General features: G+C 36.6%; 1 protein-coding gene across 1 annotated transcript in view; it reads right to left on the bottom strand.

The window, feature by feature from the left end:
* The window catches only part of SPINK5 (serine peptidase inhibitor Kazal type 5), a 270,877-nt gene that overhangs the window by 87,120 nt on the left and 166,015 nt on the right, over nt 1-17,742 (bottom strand). The window contains exon 3 of the mRNA XM_077772967.1: nt 7,505-7,614. The gene's annotated coding sequence lies outside the window, so the exon portion shown is untranslated. The remainder of the gene's footprint in view (nt 1-7,504; nt 7,615-17,742) is intronic.

Raw genomic sequence — 17,742 nt, 5'->3', positions numbered from 1 at the left:
GAAGCAGGCTCCAGGCTGTGAGTTGTCAGCACAGAACCTGACATGGGGCTTGAACTGAGAGATCATGACCTGAGCTGAAGTCAGCACTCAACTGACTGAGCCACCCAGACACCCCCTCTTTCATTTTTAAAGTCCACTTTTCATTATTTCTATTAAGATGGTTCCTTATTTGTGCTCACTTCGGCAGCATATAAACTAAAATTATTCATTCACTGATTTGCTGAGTCATTACTGATCATCAATTTCAAAGTCTGTGGAAGTTACTAAAGATGCATTAGCTATAAACCTTGCCCTCAAGGATCTTCTAATCTGATAGGGTGGATAAGGTTAATCTCCAACATAGCTCTACTTTGAAATAAACAGGGTAACTACCAAAGGATGAAGTGCCATGTGAGTTTGGAATGAGAAAGTTTACAATCAGCTGAAACATTAAGGAAAGATTTATAAAAGACTTGAAACTTGACAAAAGCCTGAGAGAAGAGTGATCTGAAACACAGAGACATGCAGGTGAGGTTCAGGAGAAGTATATTTGGAGGAAAAGTGATATTGTGGAGTTTAGACTGTAATAAAAGGTAAATGAAAATAGTGGTAGATACAGTTAGAATAAGATATTGGGACCAAAATATAAAGGGCACAATACCTAAATGTTGAGTCTCATTTTGTTTTATTTCTCATGGCTTTTTCTACTGATATTTTAAAATAGCAAATATTTGGGGTGCCTGGGTGGCTCAATTGGTTGAACATCCGACTTTGGCTCAGGTCATGATCTCATGGTTTGTGGGTTTGAGCCCCTCATCGGGCTCTGTGCTGACAGCCAGCTCAGAGCCTGGAGGCTGTTTCAGATTCTGTATCTCCCTCTTTCTCTGACCCTCCCCTGCTCACGCTGTCTCTTTCTCTCTCTCTTTCTCAGAAATAAATAAAAAACATTAAAAAAATAGCAAATATTTTCTTTATAGAAAGTCTTTGTGCTGGGTTAATGTTCTATTAAAATAAACATCTTGATTAACTACTCTGCTTTAAATATTTGCTGAGTATGTACAAATTTTGACATGCAAATTTAACAGTAAGCTGATATATCTTTGTAAGTCAGATAATGTAATCAGTGGAAATGATTATCATTTACATATGATCAATAAGGAAAAACTACTAAAAACCTGGCCAAAAGTAACACAAATGACATTTAGAAATGGAATTGAATAAACAATTATACTGGAAATAAGCCAAGCTTTATAAATAGTATTTTGCAAAAAGTAAAATGAAAAATTATGAAAGTTATTTAAAAAGAATACTGCAAGCTTGTGGTTTTTAAATGTACCTGTATTTTATATGTCGGCATCTATTGATACCTGTTGCTATCTCTCCAAACATTCGGTGGTGATAACATTTACTATGACAAACTCGATAACAGATTAGTACTGCTAAGAAAAAGTTGCCATATGCTAGTTTTCTTTACTAATGCTCATTATCACAATGATAGTACCTGGTATAGGAGAAACACTGGAAGTGGAAATCTAGAGACACAAACTATAACCTTGGCTACTAATTACAACTTATCTGGCCTAGGGCAAACTGCCCTGTCCTGTTAGAACACAGACTACTCATTTATGCCATATTGAGAATAGACCAAATAGCTTCTAATTTCAAATAATGACATTAATAGTAATTTTGGCCTCCATGATGCCTGACCTATCTACGAAAAATTGCCCCACCTGATTTCTTTGAGGAAAGAGAAGCTCTAGGCTCTTCTTTCACCATAAGGAGGCACGGCTACCAATCAGACAAAGGTGGGCATATAGTCCAAGGGCAGTCAATCCATAGGCTGAGGAAAGTTTGTACAAGAACTTCTGCATAATAGGGGTGATGGATATTATTTTAGCTAAATAATGCACCCTTCGCTGGAATATGAGTAATGTAATAGGGAGAAAATTAACATACTGATAAATGGAAAAAGAAGTAAGAGATAGAAAAGTAGCTGAGGGCAGGATAGTGCAGTCAGAAGAAGCAGTGAAAGGGATGGGAAGAAAATCCATCACTCCTAGAGATGAAGGCAGGTGTTCTAAGCATTGCAAATACATTGACACACCTCTCTACAAAATACAGAATTCAAAATTGTAAGATTACTAAACAGCAAAGCATGGGCACAGCAGTCCAACACACTTGATTATTCCCTTTATGACTATGTACTGACTATAACGAAATATCAAAATCTTACCAAAAAAAATCCTGGGGCACCATGGTGGCTCAGTTGGTTAAGCAGCTGACTTCGGCTCAGGTCATGATATCAGGGCTTGTGAGTTTGAGCCCCTGTGTCAGGCTCTGTGCTGACAGCTCAGAGCCTGGAGCCTGCTTCTGATTCTCTGTCTCCCTCTCTCTCTCCCCCTCCCCTGCTCATGCTCTGTCTCTTTCTTTTTCAAAAATAAATAAACATTAAAAAATATATTTTTTTAAAATCTAGTACCTTGTCTTTGAACAAGTCTTAGGTGACCGAAGCACATTCTCAGTTTTTCCTACTGGATCATTTATTTGAACTGCTTTTGGTCTTGAACCAAAGCCTTTCCAGGGTTCCTCTGTGATCCTTTTCTTCTTCTTTGTTTCTTCATTGTGCTAGAAACTATATAACATGAGATTTACCTTCTTAAAACATTTTTAAGCATACACTACAGTATTGTTAGCTACAAGCATAATGTTGTACAGATCTCTAGGACTATCTCATCTTGCGTGACTAAAACAACTGAACTACTCCTTGTTTCTCCCCACCCCCTAACCCCTAGCACTCATCAATCTACTTTATGTTTCTATGAATTTGACTACCTCAGATACCTCATATCAGTGGACTCATGCAGTGTTTATCCCTCTGTAACTGTCCTGTTTCACTCAGCATAATGTCCTCAAGTTTCATCTATGTTGTAGCATGTGGCAGGATTTCCTTCTTGATGAAATAATATTCCATTGTATGTATATGCCACATTTTCCTTCTGGGATTCTTTTTTCTTATTATGACATGTTATCCTCACGATATATTCCTGTTCCTAGAAGTAGTTTGGGTAAAACCTTTTCTCCCTGGAACTTAGAGAACTAATGAATGTAATTTTTTCCACCTGTCATTTGACTTAATGTTTCCCCTAAACCTATGAGGCATTATTATCTCCATTTTAAAATTAGAAACTGAGGCTCAGAATCTTACCCCAAATTACAAAACTAGATAGTGGCAGAAATTGCCTTCAAACCTAGAAATGTGTGGCCACAGACACTTTGCTATTGTGGTGCCTTCCAGATGAGATCGGGTGCATTCAGGGTGGTATGGCTGTAGACACTGTGGTGCCTTCCAAATGTAAATTTCCAACAGGCTGTTATCCCACACCCCTACGGAAAATAACAGTATGATATTTTTCAAAATGCTTCTATGTCTTTAGCCCATACCTTCATATCTTTGTTCCAATGTGGGAGTTAAGCGAGAACGGTAATTCCACTTCCATTTTCAGATACAGAAACCTAGGAGTGCACCCAATCTAGAGACTGTATAAAGCAAACCACTGCAGAGGAGAGAACATACACCCGCCTCCTTCCCTTACCAGGTGTATGAACACCTGCTCTTCACTAACAGGGAGTTTCTATGTCAAAAATGATATTGATCTCATAGAACAATGTGAAGATTCAAATTAAATGAAATCTAGATCAATAATCAGCAAATAAAAGATATTCAATAAGATGATTATTCTCTTCTAATTTTCATCCCAGATTCCACCCACCCTCTTTTAAAGAATTAAATCACACTGTGTTTAATATCCATCAAACTCTCCAAGGTCAAATTATAATGTGAAATACATGAAGGGTGATTCATCATATAGGATTTCCTTAGATTTAAAGAGTGTCATTTTATCCAGGACTACTCATGTCTGTTTCTGCTCACTTGCTAATTTATTTCCACCCCGCCTTGTTCTAAAAAGCATTTAAGGCAGACAACTCAACTCAACTCAAATTGCCAGGATATAAACAGTGACATAAACATGAGAGCTCATTCTTTCAGTGGTCTCTCAACTTAGGAATTGCCTGTAGAGGGGTGCCTGTGTGGCTTAGTCAGTTAAGCATCTGACTTCTGACCTCAGTTCAGGTATTGGTACCAGTAGGCTCTGCATTGGGCTCTGCATTGGGCACAAAGCCTACAGAAAAAAAGAAGAAAAAACTGCTTGTAGGAAAGGAAAGAAGTGCTGATCTGAAAGCCAGATACATTTAGAAATGAGTACTAATTTAATCATCAAAAAAGCTAGATTTGAGGAAAATTGCCCTCTCAGAGTCTCAGTTTCCACTCTGTGAAGTGAAGGAGTAGGATTAGTTGATTCTTTGTTTTCTTTCCAATTTTTATGATGCAATGTTATTATGAGTGCAGGACATCAACAGGGGATCTGGCCACTACCTTAAAACTGAAGTAGAGTAGACTTCCTGTCCACCTGGGAGCCCTCCCTCCACTGACCTCTTCTAGCATACACATATTGTCTTGATCACCCATTTGACGCATTATTTTTATGATTAAATTATGACGTGCTCTTTGTTTTCATAGGTGTGTAGTTAACAGAGAAGACACATAATTAACAGAGTCTTATCCATGTTCATAAGTACAACACCTGATAGAGTATCTACAGATAGTGAATACTTGCTGATAAGGAAAACTTTTGTTGTTGTTCTCTAGGGTTTAAAATTTTAAATACTTTAAATACGTTTACAATGATGTGTTCTCTGGTTTTCACAAAACAGCTTCTGTCATTAATATTGGTCCCAGACATTGTAAAGCCTTTTCACCTTAATTATTACGTTTGATGCCTCCAACAGCCTAAAATCTTGCACAGTGATCTGCATTCTACTATTGATCTACATTCGTATAACATTTGACAAGCAGGGAAGCAAGGCAAGTGAAGAACATGGGCTTTAAAATTAGATCAGGTTATTCGGTTATGAATCCATTATTATCACCAAATTACTGAAATTTCTGAGTCTTGGCTAAGATTACACTATTCTATAGTTATCCAGAGGATTAATTAACTAATGTTTAAAATTTTCTAGGCTTTAGCAGGTACTCAATAAATGGTAACTATTATTCATTCCACAAAATGTTAAGGCATATAGATTAAAAAGAAAAACATAAAATTGTCTTTGTTCACAGATGATATGATTGTTTCTCTAGAAAATACAAACAAATAGACAAAAAAATTCCTGGAACCAATAAATGATTATGGCAGGGTTGCAGGATACAAGGTTAGTATGCAAAAGTCAATCACTTTTCTATATTCCAGCAACAAACAAGTAGAATTTAAAATTTAAAACACAACATCATTTACATTAGCACCCAGAGAAATGAAATACAGGGTTCTAAATAGAACAAAATATGTAGAAGACCTATATGAGAAAGGCTACAAAACTATGGTGAATGAAATCCAAAAACTAAATAAATTAGGAGATATTTGATGTTCATTAATAGGAAGACTCAATATTATCAAGATGTCAGCTTTTTCCAACCTGATCTATAGATTCAATGCAATCCCAATCAAAATCCTAGTAAGTTATTTGTGGGTATTAACAAGCTAATTCAAAAGTATATAAGAAGAGGCAGAAGATCCAGAATAGCCAATACAATGTTGAAAGAGTAAAAGTAAACAAACAAGCAAACAATAAACAAGACAAAAACAAAACACCAAGCTGGAGGAGTGATACTACCTGACTTAAGTTTACTGCAAAGCTACAGTAATCAAGACTACGTGGTATTGGTGAAAGAATGGACAAACAGATCAATGAAACAGAACAGGGAGCCCAGAAATAGACCCACATAAAGACATAAATATAGGCAATGGATCTTTGACAAAGGAGCAGTTGGAATACAATAAAGCAAAGATAATCTTTTAAATAAATGATGCTGAAACAACTGAACATATACAAGCAAAAAAATCTTAATATAGCTTTTACACTCTTCACAAAGATTAACTCACAGTGGATCACAGATCTACACGTAAAATGATGTAAAACTTTATATAAAACTCCTAGAAGATAACACAGGAGAAAACCTAGATGACTTTGGGTATAGAGATTACTCTTTAGATAGAGCACCAATGGCATAATCCATGAAAGAAAGAATTGATAAGCTGGAGTTCATTAAATTAAAAACATCTGTTCTGCAAAAGACAACAGAGGAGAAGACAAGCCACAGACTAGGAGAGTTATTTGCAAAAGATGTCTGATAAAGAACTGTTATCCAAAATATACAAAGAACTCTTGAAATTCAACAATAAGAAATGATTTTATTTTTAAGTGGGCCCAAGACCTTAACAAACACCTCACCAAAAAATATAAATAGATAACAAATAAGCGTATGAAAAGATGCTCCATATATTTTATCGGGAAAATGTAAATTAAAACACAAAGATACCACAACATAACTATTAGAAGGGCCAGAATCCAGGCTGACAACACCAAATGCTGGTGAGGATGTAAGCAATGAAACCTGTCATTCATTGCTGGTGGGAGTGTGAATGTTACAGCTGCTTTGGAAGACAGGTTAGCAGTTTCTTACAAAACTAAACTTTTACCATACAATGCAGTGATATAGCTCCTTTGTATTTACCTAAAAGAATTGAAAACTTACATCCACACGAAAACATGTACATGTACATAGATATTTGTAGCAGCTTTACTCCTAATTACCAAAATCTGTAAGCTATCAAGATGTCCCTACCAAGTAGGTGAATGGATAAATAAAGTGGTATATCCAGAATATGGAATATTATTCAGTCTAAAAAGAAATTAGCTATTAAGCTTTGAATAGATATGGGGGAACTTTAGATGCATATTACTAAATGAAAGTAGGCAATCTGAAAAGGCTAGGCACTGCCAGCTTCCAACTGTATGAAATTCTGGAAAAGATAAAAGTATGGGTACAGTCAAAACATCAGTGGCTGCCAGGTGTTAGGGATGAGTAATTACAGCACAGAAGATTTTTTATGGCAGTGAAAATACTTTGTATGATACCATAATGATGGATACATATGATCATGCATTTCTTTTTTTTTTTTTTAATATTTATTTCTGAGAAAGAGAGAGACAGCGTGAGCAGGGGAGGGTCAGAGAGAGAGGGAGACACAGAATCTGAAGCAGGCTCCAGGCTCTGAGCTAGCTGTCAGTACAGAGCCCGATGTAGGGCTCGAACCCACGAACCGTGAGATCATGACCTGAGCCAAAGTCGGATGCCTAACCGACTGAGCCACCAGGTGCCCCATGATCATGCATTTCTAAAAACTCATAGGATGCACAATGTAAAGAGTGAACCATAATGTAAACTGTGGACTTTAGTTGATAATATTTCTTTTGTTCATCAAGTGTAACAAATATTCCACCTGGGTGGGGTAGGCTCTGCACGTGGAAGTTGGCAGAGGTACATGGGAAACGTCTTTACCTTTCCCTTAATTTTGCTGTGATCTTAAAACTGCTGTAAAAAATAGACTTGATTTTTAAATCTTACCTTGTGACTTGATTCACAAAAATCTTCCAGTGACTCTTCTCAGCCTCAGAATCAAGATCTTCCTATTCATCTCTGCTTTTCAAAGGCCGCATAATTTGTCTGTGGCTTACCTATTGGAATTGAAGGGAATCTATGTGAGTCCTTTGACCTTGACAATCTAGCTTTTCAATATCCCTTCTTGTCCCTCCATTTGTCACTATAGAAAGAATAAGATTTTAAAGCTAGTACCAGACAGAAAAACCGAGATTGACAGAAAAACTTCATACCTATGGGATCTTACAGGTTTCACTTAACCTGCTCCATCTGTGAAAAGGCAATGGGAGTATAAGGACTGCTGCTAATTTTTATATTATTTATAACTCAGGGCCTGCAACATAGTAGGCACTCAGTAGTTGGCAGTGATGGGGATAATGAGGATGACAATTTTCTGGCCACTGAGAAGAGATGCAGAAAGTAGAAAAAATTTTCTTTGAATACTTTAACCAACTTTTAACTAAATCAATAGTGATTTATTCAGGCCACAGGTGTTTCTTCTTGACTACAGAGTGACATCTGAACCCCATATTCTATCTCATGTTGTCTTTATATAAACAAAATGTTCACCAATCCGCTGTCTTATAGGTTGTCGAAGGAATTTAATGATTAATGTATGGATTTTGGAAGTAAATTGCCTGGATTTGCACCTGCCACTAATTGTGGAAGGTTGGACAAGCTTCTTGATCTCTCCTTGCCTCTGTTTATTCATATGTAAATTCTGGATAATAGTAGTAGCTATCTCGTAATTAAATAATTAAAGTTAAGTAAGTTAACAAATGTAGAAAGTGCTTAGAAAGGTTCCTAGCAATCATAAGCTCTCAATAAGGATTAGCTGCTATTATTATTATTATTATTATTATTTGATTCTTTGTTCTTTCTGATAACCCTCTCCCCAGCTCCTTCCCCAAATATTTAGCATTAGCTGGTGACAGAGAGAGTCCTGTGTATTTAACGACTTGAGATAGGATGCAGTTTGGATTTACAAGGCTTAAAAAGAAAGATACTGACAATACTGGAAGAGTACGAACACTGGTACAGCCTTTCTGAAGAGCAACAGAGTTCATAACTATTTTACATGCATATCTTAGCCCGTAATTTAACTTCTTTATGCCAATAAAATAACAGATCAAATGCACTAATCTAAACATAGAAGTTTGATAATTGTATAGCTCTATATAAAACAAAATAATAACTTAAATGTACACCAAAAGGAAAATGGTAAAATAAACCATAGTGGGCACCTGGGTGGCTCAGCTGATTAAGCTTCTGACTTTGGCTCAGGCCATGATCTCAAAGTTCAGGAGTTTGAGCCCCACAAAGGGCTCTGTGCTGACAGCTTGGAGCCTGGAACCTCCTTTGGATTCTGTGTCTCCCTTTGTCTGCCTCTCCTCCTCCCCTCTCAAAAATAAATAAACATAAAAAGTAAATAACGAAACCATGGAATATTCACAGTGCAGCTATTTAGCCTTGAACCTATCAACTCTTGCACCCTAACTGTACTTTTACCACTGGTCCCACCTATCCTGAGCCTATCTCAGTAAGTATATTTCTCAAGCCAAAAACCCATGATTTTTTTTTTTTTAATATTTTTATTTATTTCTAGGAGAGAGACAGACAGCGTGAGCAGGGGAGAGTCAGAGAGAGAGGGAGATACAGACTCCGAAATAGGCTCCAGGCTCTGAGCTGGCAGTCAGCACAGAGCCCAACGCGGGGCTCGAACCCATGAACCATGAGATCATGACCTGAGCCGAAGTCGGACGCTTAACCGACTAAGCCACCCAGGCGCCCCCAAAAACCCATGATTCTGATCTGACTCCTTTCTGCCTAATCTTCCAGTTAGTCCAGTCAATTCTTTCTTTACAACATATCCACCTGTACATTGTTACCAACGGAACCAAACCATCTTTTATATGAACTGCTGCTCTAGCCTCCTCATGAGCTTCCTGGCTTCCATTTTGACCCCATGCTGATCAGTTTTCTCCACAGTAGTCTGAGATATCTTTTAAAAATACAAATCAGATGAATTAAACTAACTACTTAGAACTTCTGATTGTTTTCCATCAAACCTCACATTAGACTTAGATCCAGACTTTCAGCTCTGGCCTACAAGAGCTGTCAATTTGCACTATAGTTTCTTCTCACTTATATTCTATTACCGTCAGCCCTTTTCCTGTTTCTTCATCATGCAATCTCATTCCTACATTAGAATCTCATATGAGCTTAACCTTCTGTCTGGAAAGCTCCTCCCCAAGTTTTTGAGGGATTAACTCCCAGACAGGCCTCAACTTAAATATATTTTTTTCATACAGACCTTTGTAATCAAATCTAAAGCAGGCCTTCAATCTACCACATTTCCAATCCTGGTCATTTTTATGATATTGTTTATTTTATTTTCTTTGTAAAATAATCACTTTCTGGTATCCTCTTGTTATTAATCTGTTTACTTCTTTTCTATTTGCCTTTCCCACTAGAACATAAGCTCCATAAAGAAAGGACTCTTTCTCAGATTTTACTCCATGAAGCTGTATTTCAGGAATATTGTTATTGGTATTATTGATGAGGGACCATAATGCAAGCTGAGGGCCAAGCACAAGCTAGCGTTACCTCCCCTCCTACCTAGGTGGGATATGTATGACTTTCCTCAGGTACTCCTGGCTGCCCAAGGATAAAGGAAAGGGCAGAAAACAAATGATTAAACTGATAGAGTCTCCATTAGTTTAACTATCTTAATAAATGAAAGAGAAGAAAAATCTTATCAATAGCCTAATCTCCAGAAACCTATAGACTTGGTTTCCTGGAGCCCCAATATCAGCCTCCCTCCATAGTGACTAGGAAAGAAAGGCAGAAGGAAATGGCAGATAAAATTAATTTCCTTATAACCTGCAGCCCATTGACAAATACTTGAGGCAGGAAAACTAAAACATTCCTCCAGGAGCACTCTTTGGTCTTAATGTTAATACTTTGCTAGAGGGAAAAACAACCTTCATTTGACAATAGCTACGCCTTCAGTAACTTGTGAGTCTTTAGCATATGGAAAACCCCTTTATGAAACTTCCACTTGATTTTATGTCCCCCAGCCCTATAGTATCAGCCACTCTTCACAACCCCAGGGCAGCTCTTTCTGCCCATGAGTCCTGTTGCTGTGCTTTAATAAAATCACCTTTTTTGCACCAAATAAGTCTTCAAGAATTCTTTCTTGGACATCAGCTCTGATCCTCACCATCATCCCCAAAACCCATCATTATCACATTATTATTATTATTATTATTATTATTATATTTTGTGTGAGTTGACAATTTCCACTTGGTTTCCCCTACTTCAGAGCAAAAATAAGAGCATTCCTTCATATAAATCTCATATACCACAAATATAACTTCTTCCACTAATTTTTTCTTATAATCCCATTAAAAAATAGTAAATCCATTAATTTGGTGCTGATGATATTTATTTTTCCTTAAATCTTCTCATCCTATCACATTCCCAGGCCTCTTTATACACTATAATTTTTCTATAGCAATAGAACTTGAAGTATCAACAATATCTCTGTCAGTCATCTAACATACTGTATCTAATTTAAATGCCCTCAACAACCTGAGGAGATGGTATCATCATGCATGTTTCATGATTAACAGGTAACATTTGTCGACTGATTATTCTCTACCAGGCACTGTTGAAAGTGTTCTCATGTGAACCAATCTTCAATCTTCATAATAACTAACATTTTACAGATCAGGAAGCCAAGGAGAAGAAAAATTAATTAACGATCTGATATTTTACAGATATTATTAATGACAATGTCAGGACTCAAATCCAACTCACTTAACTCTGGCCTCATTTTTTTCAACTTCTATATTATCTAGCTTTCACATATGAAAAAAAAAGTCCTTTGGAAGAGTTTGAGGAAATGGAGATTAAGTGGCAGAATGGGGTTTGAATGAAAATCACATACTCTAAACCATGGAACTATTTTGCTATCCTAAAGGTGTTTCATGCCTCAGTCAAGAGTAGAAATGGTTTATGACTAGACAAGTTATTAGAACCCTTTGTCATCCCCTAGACTATTGCTTATTCTTGTTCAGCTGTCCTACTCCATTCTTTATTGACAGTTTTCCTCTTCATAGGATTGACAAGAAATTCTGTGGCTGTTCACTGTCCACTGCTTACACCCACCCTTGTCCCAGCAAATGTGAACAGATAGTTTTCTGACACAAAAAACCGAAACATTGTAGATGCAGGAGACATTGCAGTCCGTCAGAGCTAACAGCCATCCTCGATGAAGGACTACCCGTGTTCCAGGCACTATGAACACTTTTCATGTGTCATATCATTTGGCTCATCGTAACAACCCTGTGAGGGAGCTGTCATTATCTCCATTTCCAGGTGAGGAAACACAGACTCAGAGTTTAAGACTCATCCAAGGTCACACAGGTAGAAGTGAAGCACAGAGATTTGAATATGACTTTTCCTAACATCGTGGGCTACTCTTAAACTCTTAAACACTACACATATAGATTTCTAAATAAAATTAGGAGGGAGCTTTTCACTAGAGTTCCATTCTAAGCCTGTTTATCAAAAACTTATATAATTGTAACATGGGCAGGGTACCAGGGTGGCTTAGTCCAGTTGAATATCTGACTCTTCATTTCAGTGTCTGACTCTTGATTTCACTCAGATCATGGTCCTATGGTCGTGGGAGCCCTGTGTGGGGCTCCGTGCAGAGTGTGGGGAGTCTGCTTAAGATTCTATTTCTCTCTCTCTCTCTCTGTCTCTCTCTCTTCCTCCCTTGAGTGCTTTTTCTATAAAACTGGAAAAAAAATTGTAATATGGGCAATTCAACTTAGTAAGTCACACAGGAAAAATGCTGAATAGGGGAGGTCTCAGGAGTCAGTGAGGGCATCCTGAGATAGAACATAGTTTCTGTCCTTACATAACCTGCATAAAATGTTCCCAGCCCAGACATGCAACATCAAAGTTCTCAATGGATTACATATTCAAAGCTGTCTTTCCAGTATTGTTATTGTATCATAGCAACTGATTCAGGTCAGAATTACTGCATTTTAATTCTTGCTTAAGAGTGGAAAGGAAAGAGTGTCTTACTGTCAGAACTCAAGAAGCTCTTAGAGTTCATTGTCTAGATTAAGAGACTGAAGCTCTACTGACATTAAAACATGAGACAGCAACTTGGATGAATCTTGAAGACATTCTGTGGAATGAAAGAAGCTAGATACTAAAGACCAAATGGCCGCCACGTAATGTTTTGATACAAGAAAAATAGAGTAAATTACCTATTTTAAAAAAAAGACTACATGGTATAAAATTCCTTTTATATACAGTTCCAGACAAATAAAGAAAATCTGTGGTGACAGAAGTTCAAACAATTGTAACTTCTGTGGCCAGGGGTGGGGTAGGCATCAACCATAAAGAGGCACAAAGTAACTTTTAAGGCAATTTCTATGCTTTGATATGAAGAATGATTATATAGGTCTATGCATATATAAACATGCATCAGATTGTACACTTATGACTTGCAAATTTTAGTAAGTGTACCTTACATCTAAAAGGAAAATGAGAAAGAAAATAGGTGCTTGTATACTGAGAGGCCTATGTGAATCTCATCTTTTACTGAATACTCAGAAACCGTTTTGTGCTATGTTGAAAATTATATTCAGGATTGCAGATGTGGGAAGTTGCTCTGTAGAACAGGGAACACATTTACTCAAGATCACAAAATAATGACAAAGCTAGGTTTGGATTTTACATTTCATGCCATAATGCCTTAGAAATACCTGAAGGTCCACAGAAGTTCTGATGGATGCCCCTGCGGTACTGTGGAAAAAATCATAGGAGAAAGGGTATTGAATTTGAAGCCAGATAATTTGTATTTAAAGGTCAACTTTACTATTATTTCTATAAATTACAATGTCTGACACATGGTAAGCATTCAACTTATTTTTAAGGAGGGGGTTGTGAAAGGATGACTGAAAGAAATATGATCAATAATTTAACTTCTGAATTTGGGAACAATAAAAACAAAAAATTTTAATGTATTCTAAAACAGTAACCTTCAAAGTATGTTCCATACAAGACTAAATATTTACAATTGTAGCTTTAGAGAAAAGCCTTTTAGGGTCAAATGTCATTTCTCAATCTTTTTTTTTTAATGTTTATTTATTTTAATTTTTTGAAAGAGAGAGAGAGACAGCAAGGGAAGAGCAGAGAGAAAGGGAGAGAAAATCCCAAGCAGGCTCTGGGCTGCTAGTGCAGAGCCCCATGGGGGCTTGAACTCACAAATCCAGAGATCATGACCTGAGCAAGGATCAAGAGTTGGAAGGTTAACTGACTGAGCCACACAGGCACTTGGTTTGTCAATCTTGGTTTAAACAAATTAAGTAACTTTACCTAGTTGAAGGACTTCTTTCAAGTACTAATAGATATGTGAAATCTAGAGAAAAAATATATACAGCATATTCTAAAATCATTTAACCACTAAATTATCATTAGATTGAAATATTATTAAAATCTCAAAAAACAAAAATGGATCATAGAAGGAAAACATCCTATCTTTTTAAAGGATGAGGAAAAATGTCAAACTTAGTCCATGGTACCTGGAACAAAAATGAATGGAAGGAGAGATTTCACTTCTACTAACTTCCAAACCATAATTTAAACATTTTTTAAATTAACAAATTTAAAAGATATGATGCCCTAACATTAAATATATTTGTGGGTTTATTACATAGAAAGAAATTAAACATTACCACAATGGTATGATTGACTTGGAGAGAGGAAACAAAAATATCCTATTGTAAGGTTATTACATGCTCAGTGGTTGGCATAATATTTAATCATAGACTGTAAAAGCTTAAAATGTATATTGAAAACACTAGAGTAAAACTAAAGTTTTTTAAAAAGACGTAACTAATAAACAATGATACAGCTAAAATGGAATCATAGAAAAATACTCAATGCAAAAGCAGCAAGCAAGTGAGAAAAGGGAACCAAAAACAGGAGGAAAAAACTCACATAAAACATATAGGAAGGATGTAGATCCAAATCCAATTATTGTCAATATCAATTATCAATAAAATGAAAATACGAATCTGAGAAGATATACTTACTTACATGTTATGTTCACAGCAGCATTATTCACAACAGCCAAAATATCGAAGCAAGCTAAGTGACTACTGATGGATGAATGGATAAAAGACACACACACACACACACACACACACACACACACACACAGAGGAATATTGCTCAGGCATAAAAAATGAAATACTGTCATTTACCACAACATAGATGGACCTAGAAGATACTATGCTATGTGAATTAAGTCAAAGAAAGACAAATACCATATGACTTCACTTATATGTGGAATCTAAAAAACAAAACAAATGTACAAACAAACAACAAAAGAGAAACATACTCCTAAACATATAGAATAAGCCAGTGGTTGCCAGGGGAGAGAGGGTGCAAGGATAGGTACAATAAGTGGAGGGGATTAAGAGGTACCAACTTCCAGGTACAAAATAAATAAGTCGCCAGGATGAAAAGAGAATAGCATAGGGAATATAGGTAATAATATTGTGTAATATTAATATAATAAAATANCCCCATGTCAGGCTTGGTGCTGACAGCTCAGAGCCTGAAACCTGCTTCTGATTCTGTGTCTCCCTCTCTCTCTATCACTCCCCTGTTTATGCTATGTCTCTCAAAAATAAATAAATGTTAAAAAATGTAATACAGTAATAATTTCGAATGGTGGCAGATGGTGACTATACTTGGTGAGCACTGTGTAATTCATGTAACTGTTGCATCTCTATTTTGTATACCTGAAACTAATATAATAAATGTCAGCTATACTCTAAGAAATAAATTTTAAAAGTGTTTAGAAAGAATTATTTTAAGTTTATTTCTTTATTTTGAGAGAGACACAGTATGAATTTGGGGAGGGACAGAGAGAAAGGGAGAGAGAGAGAATCCCAAGCAGGCTCCATGCTGCCAGCACAGAGCCTGACACAGGGCTTGAATTCATAAAACTGTGAGATCATGACCTGGGCCAAAACCAGGAGTCATACACCTAACCGACTGAGCCACCCAGGTTCCACTAGAATTTTTTTAAATAAAAATATATAATGCCATTTACAATAGCATCAGAAACAGAAAAAATTTAGGAATAAATAGAAAGAAAGATGTACAAACTCTCTACATTAAAACTAGCATCAATACTTGAAAGAAATGAAGGAAACTACAATATGTTCGTGGATACAAGGGATCAAAATTATAAAAATTTCAAATGTACCCAAATTTAATGTACAAATTCAACTCAGTAGCATTCCAAATTCTAGCAAGACTCTTCATAAAGAATGAGTGGCTGAGTTTATAGTACATATGAAAGTGCAAAGGACCAAGAAGAGCCGGGTCCTCTGCAAGGATACTGAGGACGGGATATTCGCAATAAACGGAAAGTTGCAATTAATGATGCCTAAAATCTTTTCCTTCAAGCTCTAAACTTCCTATTTCTATAAAAGAATGAAGCTCTTGGGGATGAGAGTTGACTTCAGAAGACCCAGGTTTTGGGGCACCTGGGTGGCTCAGTTGGTTAAGCATCCGACTTCGGCTCAGGTCATGATCTCACGGCTCCTGAGCTTGAGCTCCGTGTCAGGCTCTGTGGTGACAGCTCAGAGCCTGGAGCCTGCTTCGGATTCTGGGTCTCCCTTTCTCTCTGCCCCTCCCCTGCTTACTCACGCTTTCTCTCTCTCTCTCTCTCTCTCTCTATATATATATATCTCAAATGAATAAATGTTAAAAATAAAAAAAAAAAAAAGACCCAGGTTTTCACCTTGGCCATCTTTATTTACTATGAGAAACAACTTTGGATGCATCGTTTGACTTCTCTCTTCAGTCAGTAAAGTGAAAATAATTCCAGCTTTCTCACATTATTGGGGTGAGGACAAAAATGTGCATATGGAAGCATTTTGAAAACTGTACTATATGTATATAGTACATATATATATTATTGTATATATTATTGCTTTTATTACTTGGGGAATTTTACTTGTATCGGGAAGAAGACAGAAAAACTAGATGACAGAGGCTATTTTGGGAGCTATTAAAAATATGTGAGTGGGAAGGAAGCAGCTGAGACTACCAGGTGGAATGCGAGTGGGAATTCCCTGAGTAATTATCTGTAGGAGGGAAAAGCTTATCCAACATGGTGAAAGGGTAGCTCAACTGAAACACCACCAAAGAATAGAGAAGTCGTTTGGGATTCTGAGGACTCCTGCACCCACTGGCATTATACTTAACAGATACATAGCCAATTTGGTCATATGTGACAGAAGAATCAGTTAAACAATTGGACCAGAACATTTTGTGAGTATACAGGTAATGGAAATCATTTTAAAGAACATGATATAGGCCAATATCTTAGAGAATGAGTTATTCAATGTGATCAAGATTCTGAATAATTCAGAATTTACCCTTTACATGCCATTTGGTTTACCCATGTCTCAGAAGGGGACAATATTCTAAAAATCTATACACACACATTTTGCCTCCTTGAATAAAAAATAATGCACAAAATTTAACTATCCTTGACAACTGTATAAAATTCAGTTACAACTTGTGGATTTTATTAAGGTTCATAGGGTTGTCTGCCCTGCACCATTTTTATCACCCAACGTATGTGTTCTTTGATTCTCCTATAAGCTTTCCTTGTAGAGTTTTCCACAGAGCCACACTCTGGGCCTCATCATCACAGGGTATTCTCCACCTGCAAGATGCAAAACTTAAAGTGCCATTTCTGATCAGATGCCCTCTTTCCATCTTTTCCACTCTCTCTCACTCATCTTGCTCTTCACCATTACTCATACCCAAAGTTTCTTCTCCTCTTCCTATTATTGCTAACTGAGTATCTTGTCTTAGTTTTCTTCCTTCTCAATTCCAACCTAAATTCAATGCTGAACATATCAGGTACTACCTCATCTTCAGTAACTCATATCTTGAGTTTCTACCACTTCTCTTTGCAAAACTCCAAACTAATTAAAAAGGACAGCTATTTTCATGTGGAGGTATAGCTTATATTTAAGAAACTAAGGTCTAAATCAGGCACATTTAATTTTGAATATCAATTCTTCCATTTACTATTTCTTCAAACCAAGGCCTTTTATTTAACTTCTCTCTGCCTCAATTCTCTCCAT

The sequence above is a fragment of the Crocuta crocuta genome, unplaced genomic scaffold (assembly GCF_008692635.1).
Source record: "Crocuta crocuta isolate KB4526 unplaced genomic scaffold, BGI_CrCroc_1.0 scaffold107, whole genome shotgun sequence".
In the NCBI taxonomy this organism is placed as follows: Eukaryota; Metazoa; Chordata; class Mammalia; order Carnivora; family Hyaenidae; genus Crocuta; species Crocuta crocuta.
The sequence above is the reverse complement of the archived record's forward strand: the minus strand, read 5'-3'. Positions and strand labels throughout refer to the sequence as shown.